At 43.4% G+C, this 22309-nt stretch overlaps 1 protein-coding gene and 1 long non-coding RNA gene across 6 annotated transcripts in view; both read right to left on the reverse strand.

Annotated features, from left to right (window-relative positions):
* ATF7IP (activating transcription factor 7 interacting protein) overlaps positions 1–22309 on the reverse strand; it is a 188598-nt gene that overhangs the window by 120929 nt on the left and 45360 nt on the right. The window lies entirely within an intron of this gene.
* Positions 7813–22309, reverse strand: part of LOC109295828 — a 15916-nt gene continuing 1419 nt past the window's right edge. The window contains exons 2-3 of the long non-coding RNA XR_002096849.1: positions 8060–8070; positions 7813–7823 (exon numbers count right to left, since the gene is read on the reverse strand). This is a non-coding gene — a long non-coding RNA (uncharacterized LOC109295828). The remainder of the gene's footprint in view (positions 7824–8059; positions 8071–22309) is intronic.

Here is a 22309-nt window from a genome sequence, read left to right on the forward strand (position 1 = left end):
TTTTTTTTATAATGTACCTATTCTTTCTGCCAGGTTGACTTGTGATGTCATGACTGAAGACAACACAATCTGCTATTACAGATGTTTTTATGATTGTCAAACAATGGACTACAGCATATCTGAAACAAAGATTTTTTATGACCAGCTTGCGAACTGAGGAGACCATTAGTAACCAATAATAACAATCAGTATAGCAAACCCAGGTCCCAGATGGAGAACTATTCTCATAAGAAATCTGGTAAAACTAGCAGGCTGAATCAAGAGACCTCTTTAGAAAGTATCTTGATAATAAAATGGTATATAGTAGGCAAGAAATAAAGTACACAGCAGTTTGAAAATTTTCATGTAAATACACTTCTGATGCTGCACAAAAATTGAGAAGAAAAATCAGTATCCGCATGATTTTGTCAATTTCTTACACACAAATAAAGTAATCCACGTAAGCAGCACAATTTTAATGGACTTCACTGCCATGTAGGTGTTCGTACATGTATATTCCCCTGCGTGTTACACAAATTAAAATTAGGATTTTTTTTTTTGGTGAGGGCAAGTATAGGCTCAAAATACAAAGGATTTAATTTCCCCCAAAAAGGCGGGAAAATAAATCTGAACACCAGGAAGCTTTAGAAAAAAGGTGGTAGAAAGGGTGTCACATTTATGTGAAAAGTACTTTCTATAGAAGAGCACTTAATCAACCACATCACAAGTTATGAATATTTGTTTGTTATAAATGTCCATTAAAAAATTCCTACTGAATTCTTTTGTCATTTTTATTAGTGGGTGGAGTTCCTCCTTATAAAACAACTGTTTATTGAAAACATTCATTCTGTAAATATCTGTTAAATGTTAAAGGGAAAGCTTGAAAAGTGTACCTAAATCAATTTAATTTTATGTTCACTGCTAGCTATAACAAGGATCAGAAAAAAAAGTTTTTAGTACCCACTCTTCAATTTATTGGTATGCTAACAGCCCTGACTAGCAGTAGGGAGCATATATTCTTTTATGTTTAACAGTCACTTTCTAATTAACAACTGTGGTAGTAAGAAGAAATCTGCTATACTAAGGACAGTCAGAATAGAAGTATTGGTGCTAGAAAAATGTATTGCCTCAGATTAAATCTTCTGGGGTCAATGGGCAGTTAATTATTATTCTATATTTGCTGTCAGGCAAATCATTCATTCCAAAACTTTGTGCGCTCAAACAAAAGAGATTCAAAAGATTTTTCAAAAAGCATCCACTGTATTTTAATATTTCAACTTCAAACACAAGCGGTCTAGCCGTTTCTTCAACCTAACCATGCCACAAACCAAATCCTAGTCACAATCAGTAAAAAAAACAAAACAAAAAAACAAGAGTGTTTCATAGGACCTAACAGTGAATCACTATACAAACAAATGGTGGTACTGGGAAACGGTAAGTGATTAAATGTGCAATTCTCAACCAGGGTACCAGGGCACCCTAGGATGCCAGGAGATCTTTTGAAGGGTGCCCTAAACTGTGAGGAGGTAAGTAGTAGGTGTGAGGAAATAAGTCCCAGCTCATGTTCCTCCCTGCCTGGCCACCACCCAGTAATAGGTAAGCACTGTAATAAATTACTTTTTGAAACGGAGTACTACTCAATTCAATTTGTGTAGAATTGACTACAACAGTCCTTTCTGGCAGCACAAGCAAGTAGGCTTCATAGGTTAGCACCAATTTCCTTCTCCCTTCATTCCTTGGAAAACAAGGTAACAAACCAAACCTAGCCAGTAAGACATTTTGATCACTTCAATGTACCTACCAGTACAAGAATGTTAGGGTTTACAATCTTCAGTGAGATAGCCAAGCATAAAGAGGCCAGAAGAACCCACAAGTACATTCATATTCAAGTGAGGGGGCACACAAGCCCAACGAGCATGGACAATCTTATCATGATGTTACACACAGCCCATGGGCAACTGGTGCTTCCTGAGTTTGGAGGGGCATGAGATTGCCAACTGAGCAGGGGGACAGACCCCAGCAGCTGACTGCCAACCGTGGGCAGTGGGGGTCCCCCTGCAGCCGATCACCGAGCCAGGGGTGAAACCAGAAGTGCACTCCTGCCAGCACTTCCCGTTTTGCAGCTGGTGTCTTCCAGAAGATGCAAGGTCAATCTCCGGGGTGCGCGTGTTTGTGCCAATGACACAGCCTGTTCTTAGCTGGCATATAATCTAGACTGTGCTTGGTTCACATATAGAGTTTAGAGGAGTGCAATTCCTCCAGCCACTGAGACCTATGTAGAGTGCCAAATACACACTGGGGCAATGCTGCAGCTACACTAACTTATCGCCAGAACTTGAATCAGACCCAGAACTGGTTACCAGCAAAGGTATTAAAAAAAAAAAAAAAAATCAGCAGCTCCAGTCAGACCAGAGCATAAGAGCCAAAATCACCGTTTACTGCTCGATTTGGGCTCTGCATCTTGAATTCATTACCCAAGCACCCGAGTAATCTAATTGCTAACTCAGCAAAGCATATAGGTATTTACTTAAATGTTCTGTAAATCTGGGATCTTAACAATTCCCATATTGAACTGGCACCAATATAATGAAAATTGACTGCATTGGCAATTGGCTTTTTTTTAGCTGATGTGACTGACAAAATGCCACTGATAAACGCTGGGCACATGCGTGCAGCTGCAGTGCAGCATGCAGATGGCCAGGAGCACAGCCTGGCAGTATGGAGGGCAGCCAGATTCAGCTAGTAAGTCTGTTGTGAGAGAAGGGGCATGGGGGGGGCAGATAAAAGCCCCTGAAGTGAGGAAGGGAGTGGGGCTGGGGCAGAATGGGGAACAGAGCTGCAAACAGCTTGTCTGGGAGGTGTGGGGTGTGGCTTCTGCCACAACACACATCCCCAGGAGGCACATGCCTCTGGATCTATGCATGGGTAGAGGGCAAGCTCCTGCTGCAGTCAGGGGCCAGGGTGGCACAGGGCTCTTCCTAGCAGGGGCTGGACCAGGGCTATGCTTGGGGGGGGAGGGGGGGGAGCAGCAGCACTGACAGAGGGGGTTACAGGAGCCACAGCAAATTTTGGGGTGGCTCCAGCCATCACCATAGCTCCCTCCCAGAGCTGCCGCCCAGCCCAAGTGCAGCCCTGACCCAGCCCCTGCTGGGATAAGCCCAGTGCAGCCCCAGCCCGCAGCAGAAGTTTGCCTTCACCCCATGTGCAGATCTGGGGGCACACTCCCCCCCATGCCCTCCTGGGGTGCGTGCAGCAGTGGCAGCTGCATCCCCTCAGTCCCTCAGACTAGCTGCTCACACCTCCATCACCAGCTCCACTCCAGCTCTGCAGCGCTTGCTCCTGCCCCACTCCCTCCCTTACCACACAGGCCTCCATCTGCCCCCACGATGCTCCTTCCCTCCCCCCATTGCCCCTTCCCCCACAACAGACTTACCGGCCAGGTGCCATTCTCCATGGTGCCCAGCTGTATATTGGAATTGGATCTATATTGGCAAATATGGCTCATTCAAAACTGGCCACTGGTATCGGCCCAAAAATCCTTTATCGGTGCATCCCTAGTTCATATCCCTTATTCTACACCCCCCACCCCACCACGTGTATACACATACACACACACACACACAAGTTACACACACACACACACTTAACATAACCCTGGATGCTCTTGCTATCTGTATAAAAGGCATCCTGCTTAAGCTTTTGTATCTTATGAAAAAAATTCACAGGTTAATTAACTGTTGTACAGAAAAAGAATATTTCCTTTCAAAGCTGTTGTTTTTCCAGCTTTATTTGTTTTTCTATTTGTTCATATCCTGAAAATGGATGACTATGTAAACTATACTCTCTCCACAGCAATGCATTATTACAAGATTTATCAAGTTCCCTCATTTTTATCCTTTCATTTCCACTTTTATCAAGCACTTGTTTTGGAGACACTCTTCCCCACCTGTAATTTTCTTGCTGCCCATTTTTTAAATCCTTTAGTTCTGCAATAATTTTTTGGTCTTCCCAATTTCAAAGGTAAGTGTCTAATATGCATCCACTAATCAATGTACAAGAAGTATTTTCTAGTCCTCCTCCCCACCATAAGTACTGGTGTTTTATTTGTTCTTTTGACTACTAACACAGTCTGAGCAAAATTTTAATGAAGTTTTCAATTCTGGGCAGTATACTTTTATTCTAGGATTTTTCATTCAACTTTTTTCTTCTTGTTTTCATGAAGCATTCCTTGTTAGAATGACAGAGCTGCACACACTTCATTATAAAAAAAAGGCGGGGGGGTCTTCAACTTTGCTTCCTTAAAAAAATTGTCAGCAAGCTGAAAAGATGAAATGAAGGGGATCTCACTGGGACTGTCTAAACCAAGGGTTGGCAACCTTTCAGCAACAACAGGCCAAATTAAATGTTGCTCAGTGTAAAGGCATGCTGCTGCTTACTACCTGGAGAATGAGGTTTGAGAGCAACTAGAGAGGTACACCGTGGAGAATGATCTCTGGCATATTTCTAAGTCTGGAGCAGGTGGGCAGGACATACCTGAGGCCAGGGCATGCTTGCACCAAGGTGCAAATATGCCCAGTCAGGAGTGATGCGCTGATTTGTCTACAAAAAGACTAATTTGGGATGACAGTTATCTACATTTGCAAAGCAAATGCCAAGCATTTTCACATCAGCTGTGCCATTCATGCAATTAAATGATTATGATGGGTAATATAAGCTAGCCCTACATCATATCAAATACTTTTCTACATTAATGCTTTTTTAACGTTAAATTAAATATCCTGCTTAACAGTAAAAAATACTTAAAAATTAGGTACTGCCAAAGTTTTCCAGGGAAGTAGTTTCACCTCTAGTGCTAGCACCTGAGAGCTGGGTTCTATCCCCACAGCCACGAGCAAATTGAAGACCTACTGTGGATGTATAGATGTGCCTAAGTATACACCTATGTGACTTAATAAGTCAGTCTGAATGAACAGATGAGGATGTCTCAAAAACTTGGTCTTCATAAAGTAAGAGAGAAGCCTAGTTCATATTTTCAATTGGGAACTCTTACAAATTGCTATAATCTAAGGCAAGAGTGTCCAACTCTTTTGAATGTGGGGCCAGATCATGAACTTTTTATCACCCAGTAGGCCAGCAAGCCATATTCAAAAACCTCACAGGAAGTGGTATCACATCACCCCCCCACCGAAACAAAAGTACAGTGTTTACTTTTGTTTCCTGTTGCAGCACCTCACCTCAGAAAATGGCTTGGCGGGCCACATGTTAAACAAGCCTGATCTAAGAGGAGTAGATGTATGCAGAACAGTGGCTGATTCCACCTGTGAAGTGGTAACACAGGTAAGACAAGAAATGGTAGTTAAAGTGATGTTGGAGCCATGATGGTCCAGAACATATACAAAGCAAGAATTCGTGTGGGTAATTTCTACCGGATCAACTAAAATGGTGGGGACAGACATAGACAAGCTTTCAGGTATCACAGTACTCTTCCTGTGATGCCAAAAGCTTGTCTATCCCAACCATGTAATTGATACAATAAAAGAAAGTATCCACAGGAATTCTTGCCTCTCAAAACAAGAAACATATTTTAAAAGGCATTTAACTGATTCTAAAATAAGATTTCCCTAATCTAGCTGGGCTGTCAATAACCAAAACAGTTCTATTTATTTTAAAAATACAGAAGGAAACAAAAAGCAGGCTAAAGGGGAAAGGAAGCCTTTACTATATTTCATAGTTGTGCTGGATGGTTCCACCTAGCATTCAACAATCTTAAACTAAATGTGGAGTTTCTGTCAACATTATCATAAACAGAAAGTGAATACTGGACCAAGGAAAAAGGGCAGACTGGGGGGGAGGAGGGGGGAGGAAAAAACATTTCTGGTTTATGATCAAATTCTAAAAGGAATATAGCTATTGAAGTTTGTAATAACTAAGCCTAAAGCAAACTAAGTTGTGCACAGACATGAATCTCACAATTCACGTGTCTGTTTTTGATCATCAAGGGCACACAGTCATGTTATGAGGAAGACCAACAGCTACCTGCAACTTCTGCAGGTTTTATATACAATCCAAAAACTCTCAGGGGAGGGAAATTATTTGTGCTGGAGGGCCATTTAATGAGTTTTGGTGAGCTGCTGAGAGCAGTCAAGAAGAAGCCAAATTGATCCTATCTGCCCCACTGGTTGCCACGATGCCATGAACCTGAGGAGGGAGGGCTGTGCCTTGTGTCATTCTGCTCTGCCACAGCCAAGGCTTGGCCAGGCAGCATGCAGACTCCTTCCCACCGCCCCCCCCCAACGGCTTCCTGTTGGAGCTGTGTAGTCCTGGCACTGTGGCTGCTGGCACCTGGGCCCACACGGTATAGAGTGCAGAGTGCGATGGAACATGCTGAGTAGCAGCCCCACCCGCCCACCACAATGAGCCACTGCCACTGGAGCTGCACCAGGAAAGTCAGGGGCAGTGACCTCAGGACAAATCCTCCCTCACCCACAACTAGTATGGACTCACCTTGTACTTTGGAAAGTATTAAAAGCAAGTCATGCAGGGATCATCTGATGTCTGTAGCTGCATATGTAGGCTTGTGCTCACATTAATATTTCTGTCAGTATTTAAAATGTCCTGATTCTGAGATATAAACTTCTTCTAGAAAGAAGAAAGCATACATACAGATGTCCCAAAATATGCTAAAACATAGGAGACACTGAGGAAACTAATCCAAGTGTGGTATTAAGAGGACAGCATACCTGCAATTCTTAAATATTTCTTAAGTAGCGTAGAATTTTTAAGTTGGTTATACTGCTGCATACCACTATGATTCTGTGTAATGAATAATAAGAAAGAACAAAACTTCATAATTTTATCTGCATTGCTACTTAGGCCCACCATACCCAGCCCCACTCTAGCTCTAACTTTTCCTCCACGTACATCAGTGGTTAGCTATGTTTTTGAGCCATGGACTAAAATAACTCAACCTAGGTCTGAGGCAGGTCAGCACTGCCACCACTTCTCCCTGCTGCCTGGCTATGATATGGGTAAAGCCCCTGCCACTGAATCACTACTGAAGCCCCCACAGCTCTGCAGGATAGATCAACTCGATTCGTATTAAAAATCCCCTAGCTTGCCATTTGTTTCAGTTCAGCCTGCATGTGAAAGTTTGCCCAAGTACCATTCCTTCTGGTGCGTCTTCCCCTCCCCACTTTGGAGAGGTAGTATCAGATTGTACGTCTGATCACTCCCTAAACTGGTTACTCAGGCAGCAAGATAGGAAGTCAAGGATCTTTTGGATGCAACCTTATGAGCCTAATTATTACTGAATTGCTATAAATTAGATTGCTCTCACTTTTTTTCTGGTTATCACCCTGCCCCTTCTCCCCTGCCCTGAACTATAAATTACTTTTTAACAGGTTTCTATAAATTCAAAACACCAACAGGCAAGTCTTAGGATTTATTTCTTTTGATTCCACTTTTTGTCTCTCAAGGACATAAAGGGGCAGGTACAACTTTATATACTGGGAACTAAATTCTAAAATCAGTTATAATGAGATATTCTGACAGCAAAACAGGAGGTGGTAGTGATAATAGCTGTGAAAGTAAAGAAACAATGTGGTTCAACTAAAATGCCAGTTAAATTTTTCTACTAGGATCAACCCCGCCCCACTTTTTTATATTTTGTATAATACGATCAAAAGTCTCCAGAAAACAGTTCCAGAATTAGAAAGAAAGATATAAAGTGTTAAAGGGAAAGATGCTATACTTAAAATTCCATGTGGATTAGGCAATACATTTATTGTAGCCTGATTTTTATGTTCTCTTTTAGGTACTTATCTCGTCTTCATTAGCACAGAGATCTAAGTGCTTCATTCACACAAGCTTGAATGTATTTATCCTTGTAACACCTCTGAAGTAGGGAAATACAGTAATCCCTGTTTTACAGATGGGGAACTGAAGCACTGGAAGAAATTAACAGTTTACTTAGAATATTTTCTACAGAATGTATACCTTGGCCTAGTGGGTTCCCGCTGCCATTTTTCTGCTGTTTGCTTATTTGTTCACAGTTACATAAATTAAGCAAAGGGTTAACAACAACAGAAAAAGCTATGCAAAGTGTCTGCTCATCACTTTTTCTTATCTGTTTTGAATGTCATCTCTTTAGGGCAGGAACCACTGCTTTCTCCAGGCTTGTACAGTGTCTAGCCCTGGCTTTGATTTCTAAGTGTTACCATATACAAAAAATATTCAAGGTTTGAATGTATTCTGCATAAAAACAAATTGCTAAAACTGATAAAAACATGTACTTTTAACTCTCCAGTTTAAATTATTTCCATTTTGAAAAATGCTTACATTTGATATATCCTAAAAAAATAAAAATAAATGTACCAATCTAGATTTAGAACACAGTTGGTAATATTCCGCACCACCATTTCACACACCTTTCCCAAGTTGTGAAACCCAATGTAGTATAAAAAGAACTTTCAGTGTAATCGCAAAAATTCACTATATCTAATGTATGAATATAACGATTCATGTGGTGCATAGCACACGTTTGTTCATTGCGAGTTGTCATTTTGTGCTCTAAGGGTGACCACATTTTAACAGTGCTATCTGCATTGCAACAGGGGGCCTACCAGGGCCGATCTCTGCGTGGCCTGCCCACCTGTTCTTCAGCAAACCGCCTGCCTTCTCGCCCACCGTGCCTTGGTCTTAATTGATTAATTAATAGATGTAATTAGGCAGGAGGCTGCCCGTTTACTGCACCGCTGCTAGAGGGCACTATCTGCAGCTCCATTCCTCCCCTACTCTGCAGCTGAAGCCTCACTGATATCATGATGTTCTCATACGCGCCAGTCCCCCATGATGGGGCCCAGAATCCTACTGTAGGACCCCACCTGGGTTCCTCCCTTCAGGCGGACTCTGCCACCGTCATACAAGGCCATATATCGCCCTGCCATCAGTTCCCCTTCGGGTGTGGTCCCCTCACAGCTCACATTAGCCCCGGCTCACCTCCAGACCAGTCGGAACTCCAGGCCCCTGGCTCTTGGGTGTCCCTCTCGGTGGGCCTCCTTACCCTTCTGACCCTCCTGGTCCTGGCCCCCACCTGGGCCAGTCAGGGGAAGCTCTGGCAGGCCTTGCTGTATGACCCATACTCTTATCCTGGGGTCTCCCCCTCTCCGGGTCCTCCTCCACAGATGTGGGGAGCTGGGGCTACCTCACACCACAACTGGTGCCTCAGGGTCTCAGCAGTTAAAGATGACAAAATATTAAGGATCGACTGATAGAAATGAAAACAAAGGATGTCTTCTGACCCCTATACTTTTTTTTCCCCTCAGAACAATGAATAAACTGAGTTAAAGTAAAGGTTACTTTGTGTCTGAAAGCTTGTCAAATTTATCTCCCAACTATACCGTTGGTTCACTAAAATATATCACACAACTCTTCCCCCAATACATTTCCTAGACCTAAACCAAGGATGGCACACCTGTGGTACAGGCAGCCTGCTTGGGGCATGCAGCAGACTGGGAAAATGACAGACAGAACAGCAGCAGATAGGGCAAATAGCAGAAAGCAGGGCAGGCAACTGAGCAAGGGAAGGGGATTAGAAATAGCACTTGGGGAGGACATGCCAAAATGGCTGGCCCCTAATGGCTTAGATCATCACAGCTCCTGAACACGCCACCCATACTCCAAATAACCTATTATTAGTCTTCTCATGCTAGGGTTAATTGTCTTACTCTTCCATAGAATTTTTGCATCCAGAAGTCTCAATCAAGAGGAATCAAGCAATTTGTTAGAAAAGCAAATTCATATAAAAAAATCTCTTTTAAATTGGAGCAAAATAAGTTTGATGAATTCAGGAGAGCTCAAACTGGAAATTCAGGTCATGAGATGTTTCTGTCTAGTGTTTAAGCTACAAATATTCTTTAATTAAAAACAGCATTCCTTTCCAAGATTTATTGAAAATGCAAAATTACAAGAAGGATTTCTCCTGGAACAATAAAACTCTCGATTGTAGGTCACTTATTTCTGGGAAGATGTCATTTCAGAAAAATTGCTTGACAGAATTAATGTAGTAGCAGGAAGATTTGTTTCTACTCAAAACTCTGAAAAAAGACAGGAAAAAACTAATTGCACAGATTCTGAAAATTCAGAACATATTTAGGCAGCTGAACAAGTGAACAAATAGGAAACATACCGCATAAGTTATGGAATAAATGTATATCAGGCCTGATGCAATTATTAGACAAATTTTAGCCAGTTACATCAAATTCATATACAGCTATGCAAGCAAGAACAAAATGGATTTAAAGCATTTTGGAGGTCAGCTGATTTAGACTTTGCACAATTAACCCAAAATACTGCCACTTCAAATTCTGAAGACACAATGAGAAGCAGACAAGCTGGAGTTAAATATTAACAGAGCTCTACAAACAGAATATTTAAATAACCATCTAGGAGGGGCAGGAAATCAGTTTATAGCTAAGTACAGACTTCAAAAAACCCAAGGCAGAATTGATCCAATCATTGCAGGTTTCTTTAAAGCTGCACAGACTGGATCAGAAGCAAACACAATTTATATTTGCCTTACAGTGAAGAAAGGCACAAAGAAATTTGCACTGGCTGAGGCTAGAATGTGGGGAGTGCTCCTGCATGCCTCCCAGCATGCTGGAGATTGCCAAGAGCAGCCATCCCTGATTGGCTGTCACACACATGCCTCCCCCTGCTGCAGCAGGCAGCCAGTGGAGAGAGATGTGCTTGCCTCTACTTGCAGTGGCATGGGGGTCCACCCCAGACAATATAGAGGCCAGGGGTAGGGAAGAGAGGCTTATGAGGTGTTGGGCAGAGGCAGTTCCATCTGCATAACCTGCTTCCTCAGCCTGGATCAGCAAGGCACATAGCGTCCCTCTCCCCTGTCCTGGTTTTGTCCGAGTCCTGGGACTGCGCACTGAAGCGGGTCAGGAAGGGTTCGCAGGATTGCCCCCCTCCCCCAGGCCACCACCCAGTTTGGGACTGCAGACACTCCCTGTGCAACTGTAGGGTTCCAGTCTCTTGTGGGGGGGGGAGGGGGCAGCCATGTCCTGGACTTCAGCCATGTGTCCTGAACTTCGGGGGCTGGGGGGGGCACAGCCATGTGCTGGCAGCTACATGGAAAGTGGCTTCAGCTCTGAACTCAGTGCTGGTTCAGGGGGAAGCAGCGACAAAGATGGAATTCTGAAAGTCTTCCCTGGAGCCACTCCAGTGTGTGGTCCAGAGTGTTCCTCCTCTATCCTAGAGCCCTGGGACCATGCACTGGAATGGCTCTGAAAAGGGCTTGCAGAATTTGCCTCTTTTTCCCCGGCTAATGCTGAGTTTGGGGCTGAAGTTACTTTCCATGCTGTGGCAAGGGCATGGCTGCTCCCCTCCTCCCCAGGGAGTGGAGCCCCACAGCTGTACAGGAAGCAGCTTTAGCCAGGGAATATGAAGCTGGTTCCAGCACTGGGGAAGAGGGGAGAGAAATCCTGTCAACCCTTCTTTGAGCTGCTCCTGTGCGGTCCCTGGGGTTCAGACTAAACCAGGACAGGGGAGGGATTCTGTGCCCTGCCAACCCAGGCCCAGAATGCAAGGGTGCACCTCTGGTACTACCTCTCCCCAGCATCTCACAAGCCCTGTTCTCCACCCATCTCCCCCCCCCTCCCCCAAATCTTGTCTGTGGCTGTAGCTAGACAGCTTGGTGGCAGGGCTAGCTAGGTGCTTGGCTGGAGCAGCAGAGCTGTAGGGGGAGGGTTAACAGGCAGCCCACAATGGCCCCTGGGATGCTGGTAGACAGCAAACTACCATGGTTTGCGAGCAGACCTGGTACTGATGATCATTTCACCAGTCTAACCTAGATTGGTTAAGTCTGATATTACATCAATCCAGGTTCACCTTAGACCAGGATCCACCATTTTTAAAGCAGTCTGTGTGTCCTGAACTTCTGTTACAGATATAGACTGGTTTCTGACCACCTAAACTGGAAAAAAGTGTAATGCCTGTACTTGACCTATGAAATTATACTAGCATTCTTCTATAAGCCAGTGTCAAGCTCCTGCTTTCATCAGAAAAGGCACTCTGAAAGATACTTTGAGTAGTCAGCAGTACCTCAATGCAGAGTGGAGGGAGTGGCAATGGAGAGGCAAGGAGGGGAATTAGTTAGCCTTCCTTTCCAGGCTTACAGCTGCACTGCTGCTAACTATTCACTCCAATTCAGTTGCGGCAGAGGGGGATGACACACTTGGTTGCTAAGCAACATCTCTCGGGATTAATCTCAATTCTGGCACTCTGCCACTTGGGAATAGTTAATTGAGTCTAGAGCTTGCAGATGGAGGGCAGGGGGGAGGGGGGAAGGAAAAAAGAGAGACCAACCTAGGCAATGCACCGCTAAATGCAATCAGATGCCAACTGCAATGAATCCCTTTATAACTGTTCCACAAATAAGCAGGCTACAGATGCTTCAAGATAATTCTTTACATATAAAAAATAGTTTATATAATAAATGTATATCAACTTAAATTCCCCTGTGTTAGTAATTAAAATTTCTCCCATAAAAATCTGAGGGTTTTTTTTTTTGACTCTACTTAACATTAATACCTGGTGATCAGAACAAATAGAAGATTACAGGGAAACTTACACAAAATAAAAGAAAAGGTTCAGATTTCCCTCACCTCACCTACTATTTAAATATTTGCCTGTGCATGGTTTTTCTGTGAAACATACATCAGTTTTTTTGGTACACTGTAGTAATGCCATCGATGCAAAACTGGGCTGTGCTGTTACTAAAGTGCTATCCTGGCATCTCCCCAGTTCCTGCTTGGTATGAAAAAAGTACACACTAAGGTGAGAAAAGGCCTTAAAAAAATGTTATAGTAACTGGGGTTCCTTGAGTTGTATTTCACAGGTTTACCACTTACCCCAACTGAAGACAAAGAATGGACCCAACCCTATAAGCCCCCGGTTACTTTGCCAGTGCAAGATCCTAGAGCTAAAAGATCCCATAGTAGCAGGGAAAGGAGGAGGGTTGTGAAATCCAAGTAGACAACATATTTTACTTGTTAAGACTTACACATTTTAGGAATAGGGGCATTATTTAAAATGGGAAGCAATTCTGCTTGAACTTGAATGGAGAAAGTCAAATGCAGCTGGGTGGATTTCCCTTGGCTAACCTTTAATGTTTTCTTATAATGTTTTTGATCATTTCTGCTGACCTACCTAGAGTGAACAGTGTCTTCAACAGTCAAAACCATCACAGTGCATTTTTTAAAATTATTTTGTCTTTTCAAGGTAACATAATAGTGGCATTACTACACTAAGGGTACAAAGTCAATCTTCCTTCAGAGTCAAGTGATTCTTGGGGAAAAGTTGGAAAATGAATAAACTGGTACATACTGAACTTAAAACAACTCTGGGAAGGAACCTGGGATGAAGCTTGAGTAATCATCTCATTAGGTAATACTAAGTAAGACCTACCAGAAAGGCATGACTTTCCAAATTCTCATATAATAGCTATGAAAAGTTTCAATCAACAGGAGAACCTACCACTACTGTTAATATATTGAGGTTCCAAGAAAGCAAATTCATGTGACAAAGAACATTAAGGAATCCAACTACTGTAGGATGAGAAAACACAAATAAGCCCCTAGATCCAAGGTGATGAGTAGAAAGTGCTTCTACATGAACATATTTGGAGTAATAAAGCCCAAACTGTTTAAAAGTTTGTAACTAGATAGAATCTGCTAAGGGGTGGAGGTGAGGGTGGGGGGTGCAGACCATTTCCAAAGAAAACAGCTGCTGCTGAGACAACCAAAGAAGAGAGCATCTTCCACTTGGCTTTTAAAGTAAATTCAATACATATAAGATTTCCTACTTGGACCAAAACACTATAGACTTCAGTCTTCTTATAGCAGACATTAGCCAGCTAGTATCTGGGCTTTCAGACGTAATAATGCTGCGTCCTGATGTACGATCTGGCCATTGTTATCTAAGTGTCATGAAGAGCAGACATAGTGGTCATTGCAAGGTTCACAAAAATCAAAGCAGACGAACTGTAAAGCCCACGCTAGATCTATTATGACCAGTGATCTTCTATCTTGTTTCAGCTTCTTCAGGTCAATGAATATCATACACAGCAATTAAACAATCCCATTATCCAAGGAATGAAGTTGCCCAATAAGCAACTCAGACCGGGTCCACCTCTGGCACAGAACTCCTGACAGTTCTTGCTCTGGCACATAGCAATGGATAACCCTACTTGTGAAGGATAATTTGAAATATTGGATCTTTAATCAAGTACTTGTATTTGTCAGAACTATTTGCAGAGGTTATCTGCTGGAGGGTTCCAAATGTCTGGCAGATACAGGGCCATCAACACAATTTAGCAAAAGTTCAGAAACAACAGGTTTTCTGACAGAATGAGGAAACACTTGGCTCCTTCCTTTCTTTTGAAACAATGCATTACTGTCATATTGTCTGTCCGCATCTGGATTATAGACATTTGGAGTAAAGGCAGAACTGCTTTCCATAACAAGATGATACCTTTAAGCTCCAAGATGCTTCGATTCAGACAACTTTGTGAAGATCTCATTCCTTAACCTTGAAAATAGGTGCCAGAAGTCCAAACTGGAGAACCTGTCACTAGTCTTGATGGACAGATGTACAGAAAGATGTTACATACCTAAAAACTAAGATAGAAATCGCCATGCCACGACTAAACTTATCCACTCCATGTCTCCTAGGTAGATATAATGATTTTTAATTCCCTTGCATGGAACATAAGTGAATACAGGCAGTCCATGACTTAAAACGTTTCGAGTTACGTTTCTAAATTGACACCGTTTCAACTTTCTGACATCAGTTTTGACTTTACAACGCTTGATCTGATGTGATCCCATGACAGCAAACAAGTCGCTGTGTCACCCACCTCCCTGTAGAACATTTGTCTAACTTCCTTGGACACTTTAGGAAAGCAGACAAGACTCCTGAAAAACCTGCAGCCAAGACTCCTTCAAAAAGTCCAGCAAAGTCACCTCAAATAAGCCCTTCCAAATCAATATGATTGCTATTTACGATATAAATACATTGATGTAGCTATATTACTCATTTATAATCGAGTACAAAATTCTGGGTTATTTTTGGTGAAAACAGGGTATCAGGCCTTGATTTAGGAACCGATCCCCCATTTATAACTGTTTCCTTAGGGGAAAATTGGTTCCGAGTTGCAACGTTTCGACTTAAGACGCTATTTTCAGGAACCAATTGTGTCTTAAGTCCGAGGGCTGCCTGTACTGAAATATCTCTTACAGTCCCAGAAATCTGAATCATGTTCTTGGCAAAATCTCTGGATAAGGCATTCCCCACTTTGGTTTCAAACTGTCCTTTTGAAATGTAAGATATTGTTCATCTAAAATCTTACTGGGCTCCTATAAATTCAATGCTCTGAGCTATGGTAACTGTGGATACTTTTGACTTTGATGCCCATTGTTAGCCCATATTTAAAGGTTTCTTGAACCAAGCTGAGCCTCTCCACATCAACCTGTAAACAGAGTATAAACAGACAGATCCCTTATCTCCTTAAATGAACTCCTGCAGTGGGTACGTTTTGGGAGAGTAACCTTCATGCCACGGAATGACCAAAGAGTAGGACCTTATACTGGCAGCATGATGTTCCTAATAGGGATCAGAAGTATTTAAAGCTAGTTTTATGCTGCCAAGATGGTGGAGGTAGAGACTGATTTAGAATAAAATACTGAGAATAAAATAAATAAATAAATAAAATCATGGAACCTGACATATCTTACTCTAAGATAAAGCAGATAATTTATCTTGTCCAGTAAGAATGGACCATAAAAAAGAACAAGAGAGGGTGATAAGAGGAGACTTGAACGGTATGGAATATCTTTTGACACCAGTTTCCCAGACCCATGGGTTCATGATGAGGCCAAAAAGGAGATGAAGAGGGAAGAAGTCCTCCAAAGCTACTACCAGGCTCCCATCTGATGGGAAAGGTGCTGGAGAGAAAAGTTGTCAAGTGTGTGGCAAATAAGGAAGCAGCCATGGGTCATCTACTTCTTCCTCATTTGGCTCCGATATCCTGCATGTGTTGTGACAGCAGGAACAGAGATGCAGTCAGGGATCAGAGGTCTGTCTGGCTTTCTTCTTGGGACAGGAGCATTCCTTCTGAGAGAACACAAAGTAACTTGAGTTCTGCAATGGAATGGAAGGCCTTAGTCTTTCAACTGAAGGTACCACAGTCCTCAAACAGATGTTCCACAGTCATTTAGACCCTCTTGGGTGGTCCTGATGACATCTGAAGGATCTTTCAAAACACCACTAATGTGACCATGGACTAGAGTTGCCAACTGTCTATAAATGTAGGGATGATCCATAAAAAACAGCCTAAAAACCTGTCTGCAAAGTCTATTTAACCACCGCCCCATCAAGAAAAACCCCAGAAAAGCCAACAACAACCCTCCCCCCCGTGCCCAACAAAAACTGAGCTGCCCGTAACAAACTAGGAAATACTGAGCTTGTTTCAAGATCTGCTATCAAAAGAAAGCTAGATTCAAGTGTTGATACTGGATAAAGCAGAGCAAGGCCACCAGTGTCCAAGCAAAAGTGCTACTTGGCACCCTACAGTGAACTGTCCATCAGAACTTTCTGGCCCATTGGAGCCTCCATACCTCCTTCTCCCATCCCACCCTAGCCAAGTACTGCCTGTAATGGCTGCTCAATTCTCACCCTGAAGGTATACAGGAGTTGTGCAGCTTTGAGCCAGGCAGGACAGAGAGGGAAGTGGTGTGACCAAGACAGAGCTGTGGGGTTGGTAGAGGGGATCTGCCCTGGGACAAGGTGCCCAGAGCTGGCAGCATGGTATAAAACATTACTGCAGTCAAGCAGGATTGCCAACCCAAGACTTTTTTAAAATTTGAATTGACAGTTGGCAAGCACTTTACCAACCAAACCCCCCCCCCCTTTTTTTTTTAAACTTCTTGCTGGTATAAAACTCCTAAATTTGAACCCAGCCCTTCTTTCTAATTGCTCTCTAGGGCCTGGCAGAAGGGTTACATTTACAGTATATGAAACATCTCAGAAAAAAATCTGGTGTAGTATTAGTAAAAAAATAAGTAAAAAGTATGTTAGTAAAAAGTTTGCAGATTATCAGTAAGCAAAAACTGTTCTTGGGTTAGCAATTCTGCCATGGACAATACCGATGTATAAGCAGCATCATAAACAGCTTGCAATCAAGTTCTGCCTTTCAGCTTCTTTTCCAATATGATAAATGTTATTTGTTCCCTTTGCTCCTTAGGAAGACTTTCAAAAGAAGAGACCATTTGTTTTAGTGTAGGTAGCTCTAATTTGTTAAGTGGGTGGTAGTCAGCAATGCACATGTGCAGACTGGCAACAGAGTAGACCCTTCTGATTTGGATCTTTCATGAAGTAGTTTTAAGAGGTTCTGGCACAGGGTACAAGTAATGGAAAATGAAGCCCTGTGGAGAAGGTAAGTACCATATATCCACCCTCTGAAGTGGCAGGCAGCAATTCTGGTCTGCCAGAAGTCCTTCAACAATCCCTTGTGAATTGACATGGTGAGTCCATCAAGCATGGAAGGATGAAGACCTCTAGTAATTTGTATGACTTCTTTTGCACATTACTTCCAAGGACGCAAACACCTTTGATGCCAGAAGTTCCTGGTCAACGATCTTGAAAAGCAGAAGATAAAGGAACTAACTTCATTTTCAGGAAAGAACAATGAAATTGCCAGTAGGTAATCTAACCCTTATCCCTGCCTGTTGATAATCCCCATTCCTAAGGCAAGAGGACTGAATTGGGGGTGGGGGTGGAAGGCAGAGAACTGTCACAGCATGTTGACTTGTCAGCATATATTTGTATAGCAAGTAGTGCTACAACTGAGAAACCTGGACACTTGTGGTAAGAATTCTGCAACAACTTCCTTGTGAGGACCACCTATTGTAAGGACAAACCCAACAAACACTATTCACACAGGAAACTACAGATACCTAAAGAGACAAATGTATGAACAGATATTTACTTTGAAAAAATGATCACCTTGGGCAGACTCCTCAGATTCTTTCTACAACAAGGAAAATTCTGGAGGGGATCTTTTTAGATACTACAGAAAAGAGTACCCCCTTTCAACTATTCTCAAAATCCATTTGTTTAATATTAACCTGCAGCTCTCTGGCTTGGGGCAAAAACTGATCATCAACTTGGAATTCTACTATAGACTCCACTACCTTCGTACCATGTAGCTTGCTTGGAAATATCTGAAATATCTGCTGCCTCCTGATCGCATGATCGGGGGCAGCAGGACAGGCCCTAAATGGAGAGGCTAAGGGACCTGAACCTGTTCAGCCTCCACAAGAGAAGGCTGAGGGGGGAATCTAGTGGCCTGTTACAAACTAGTCAGACGGGACCAGCAGGCACTGGGGGAGTCCCTGTTCTCCCAAGCGCTACCAGGAGCGACTAGAAATAATGGTCACAAGCTGGTAGACGGCAGATTCAGATTAGACATCAGGTGGCACTACTTCACTGTCAGGGCGGCTAGGATCTGGCGCCAACTTCCAAGCGAAGCAGTGCTGGTTCCTACCTTGGGGGTCTTTACAACAAAGCTAGACAAACACCTTGCTGGGGTCATTTGACCCCAGTACTCTTTCCGCCATGGCAGGGGGTTGGACCTGATGATCTGCTCAGGCCCCTTCCAAGCCTACAAACTATGAAACTATGAAATTCTATTAGAAATCTCACCCATGTCACTATATGCCAGGGGTGGGCAAAATACAGCCTATGGGCTAGATCTGGCCCACCAAGGGATTCCATCCAGTTTGCAGGACCCTCAGCCATGCCCAAACCAAGTGCAAGGGATAGCCCAGGCCATGGCATGCGCAGCCAGCCCAACCATCCCTTGGCACACAGTGGGGGTGGCGCAGTGGCTGGACTTAAGTATCCTGGCAACTCACTCTACCTGGCTGCTGCTGCCAGTCCACCCTGCACACACTGCCACAGGTACCAGACAGAGTGGGTGGGGCCTCCAGAGACCAGTACGGATGGGGCCGTGGGCCGGCAGGGAACAGCACTCAGAAGCAGGATGGATGGGGCCAGAACCACGGGGTAGTGAAGAACAGTGCAAGGGGCTGGGGCAGAGCAGCAATCCACTCACTGCGCATCCCTGCCTGCAGAGCTGGTGCCTGTTCTAGGGACATGAGGAGAGTGGATTGCAACTCTGTCCCAGGCCCTGGCCTTGCACTATCACCACACTACAATCATAGCCTTGTCCCCACCTGTCCATCCTGCTCCTGGACACTGCTCCCCACATGCCTACAGCCCCATCTCATCTGCCTTGCCAAGTGTGTGAGGAGGTCCCAGGCTAGTCTCCATGGAGATCCTATCTGTCTGCTCCACCTGGCACCCCCGGATGGTGGGTGCAGCATAGATAAGCCCGGGGCGGATGGGCCCAGGGCCAGATAGGATCAATTGCCTCCCCAGCCCCAGCCCAGAACAGCTCACTAAAACTCTTTAAGTGGCCCTCCAGTCCAAATAATTTGACTATGGACATACTGGATGGCTCCTCATCTGAATATTGTTGAGGTGGTCGTAAGCAGTATAGCTGGTGGCCTTTTCATTCCCAGGGCCACATCATCAAGCTACTGCTACTTCAGCATACAGGTCCCATGACCTGATGTGAATACCAGACGGTGTCCAGGGAATCAGATCCATGTGCAGCACCAAAGAGCATTTTTATAGGTCTTAATCCAAATTAAAGCTCTTCATATTTTAGTGTCGCACTTTCAGATGTCAATCCATGCTAATATTGCACTGGCAAATTAAAGTAGATACAGATAGAGCACTAAGAGAGGAGCTTCAAACTGTTCTCTTTTCTATTGTTGATTCAATCTTCCCATGAGTAGGGTCTTTGGAAATAAACTCTGCTTCTTCGGGAATGAACTGGAAAGAGAACATCAATTTTATTCTTCCTCAATACTTTTTTCTCCAAGGAAGAATATAGAGAAAGATAAAGTTATAACTTGGAACCAGAAGAATAATTTCTCTTACTAGTTGCACATTTCTCAGTTTTTCAACCTCAATGGGAATTTTTCTTCCAATTGCAAGTCTATCATACCTATTCTCTTTAAGTATAATACTGAAATTATCAGCAATAAAAGAATAATTTGAACTATGTACTTTCCTAACCAGATTCAGACACCAACAGCTGACCACCTTTTCTACAGGTATACTGTGATACTGACAGAAAACAGCATTTTGCTTAGTGCATTTTTTGGAGTCCTCTGAATCTGACTCTTCCAAAAGATGGAGGACAGGGGAGGTCATTCTCTCTCAGATAGGACCTCTATGAATTTATTCATCCTTTTTCTATGCCACATAGTGACATTAGGAAAGGGATAAATCCAGTGCCTGCCTGTGCCTTCTGTCTGGGTTACCAGAGGGGCCGGAAATTCTATTACAGGCTGTGTAACTTCAGAGCAACTGGGAGCCGCACGGCATGCATACCCCTGCCATACTAATTCCTGTCACCCCTCACAAACCAAGCCCCAGGTTCTTTGAGCCCGGAAGGGCAGGGGGAGACTAGAGATCCTGGCAGTAGCAGCCACCACCTCCACCATCATAGCAGTAGGGCAAGTTGCACTTGGGCATAAGCCTGTAAGGTCACTATCCATCCCTCATAGGCCACAAGGTGGATATCCTTGTCTAGTAGATATATGCATCTTACAGCACACCTCTTGGGAATCATTGGTCTGTAACATGCTAGTCTGCTGTGAGAGTGAAGTGTGCTTTGAAAAGTGATAGTTTTATCAGTATTAGATCTGGGCTGTGGAGCTCCCCATGACAGTACACTTCACTCTTTCTGTACCCAATTTTAACTGGGAGTGGGGGGAGGGAGAAGAGATGCCCCCCAGTTATCACCACTTTGCTAAACACTGTTGCAGACTTAACTAAATAAGATAAATATATTGAGCACAAAGGTTTTGTGCTCTACAATTTGAATACAATTAAAATCACTCACTCCACTTTATACACTGCTCTATGCTGTCCTCTCCCAAAATCTGCTGAAGTGAACTCAAGTTCACAAAAGTTTGTGCTCTATATGAGGCCTTAATTAACCTTAAGATGCACATCTACCCTGCCTGCTGCCTGACTTTAGACATGGCTGAACGTGGCTAACTACCTCATTCTATTAGACTTATGCCTGTCTCATGCTCCTTTAAATCATAAGGAATTAAATTTCATCTTAAAGTGGCAGGTTCCACTCAGCCCCACTTCCAGGGGTGGAGTCAGGCAGCAAAAGTCAGAGAAGGGAGAAGCCCAGAAACTCTAGTGGCAGAAGTAGTGGGGCGAGTGGCACTTAAAACTGGGAACCCAAGAGCTATATGTTAACCCTTTCCAAGTCATATGTGGCCCATGGGTTGCTAGTTGGACAGCTTTGTTCTAAATGAAGTGTGAAACCTAACAAAAAATTAATAATTAGATACTTTTATTGAGGAGTTAAAGGGCACTATTTACTTCCTCTAAAACACGTACTGGCATTCTAGTTTAGTCTAAGGACAACTAACCAGGGTGGATAAAAAGCAACTTTTTAAACAAAATTAATTCTGAATTTTTTAAAAATTTAATCATATTTTAAAGATGCTTTAAAAAACAACCCTATATATAGTTTTAATTTAAGATATGTTAAAGCTCAAAGATACCATGACAGAATAGGAATTATAACTTCTATTATATACTATAAGACAATATATTCATGCAACCTTTTTTTAGAAAAGTTTTGTAAATAAGGCACAACAGGTCATGGACTATATTAGGGGGACCAATTGTACACCTGCATAAAGCAGGTATCAAATTTACACACGAATAGTTAAAATGTGCCTTAAGGGATACGTAGAAGCCTTAGTGCTGTGTATTTTGACTGAATGGGCCGAAGCTGAGCCCATGGGGCCCTGCACTGCTACCGGGCACCACCAGGAAGCAGCAGCAGTGGGTGCTGTTCTCCAAAGTGCAGATGCTGAGACTGGAGCAGCAGTTCCAGCAGAAGTTCCTGTCAGTGTGCGAACCAACTTGAAGTCCTAAGTCAGTTGGCATACCGACAGGTACCACTGTTGCCAGAACCACTGCTTCAGCTCCAACAACTGCCCTGTAGGGAACAACACCCATTTGCTGCTGCTTCTTGGTGGTGCCTGGCAGCTGTGTGGGCCCCATGGGCTTGCCTCTGGCCTGTTCTCAGCTGACACGGGGGAGGCTGAAACACCGGGGGCAGAGGGGGGGTTTAGGGCTGCGGCCAGGCCAATCGCGTCGG

The sequence above is a fragment of the Gavialis gangeticus genome, unplaced genomic scaffold, assembly GCF_001723915.1.
Source record: "Gavialis gangeticus isolate Ggan-Ray unplaced genomic scaffold, GavGan_comp1, whole genome shotgun sequence".
NCBI classification, from domain to species: domain Eukaryota; kingdom Metazoa; phylum Chordata; order Crocodylia; family Gavialidae; genus Gavialis; species Gavialis gangeticus.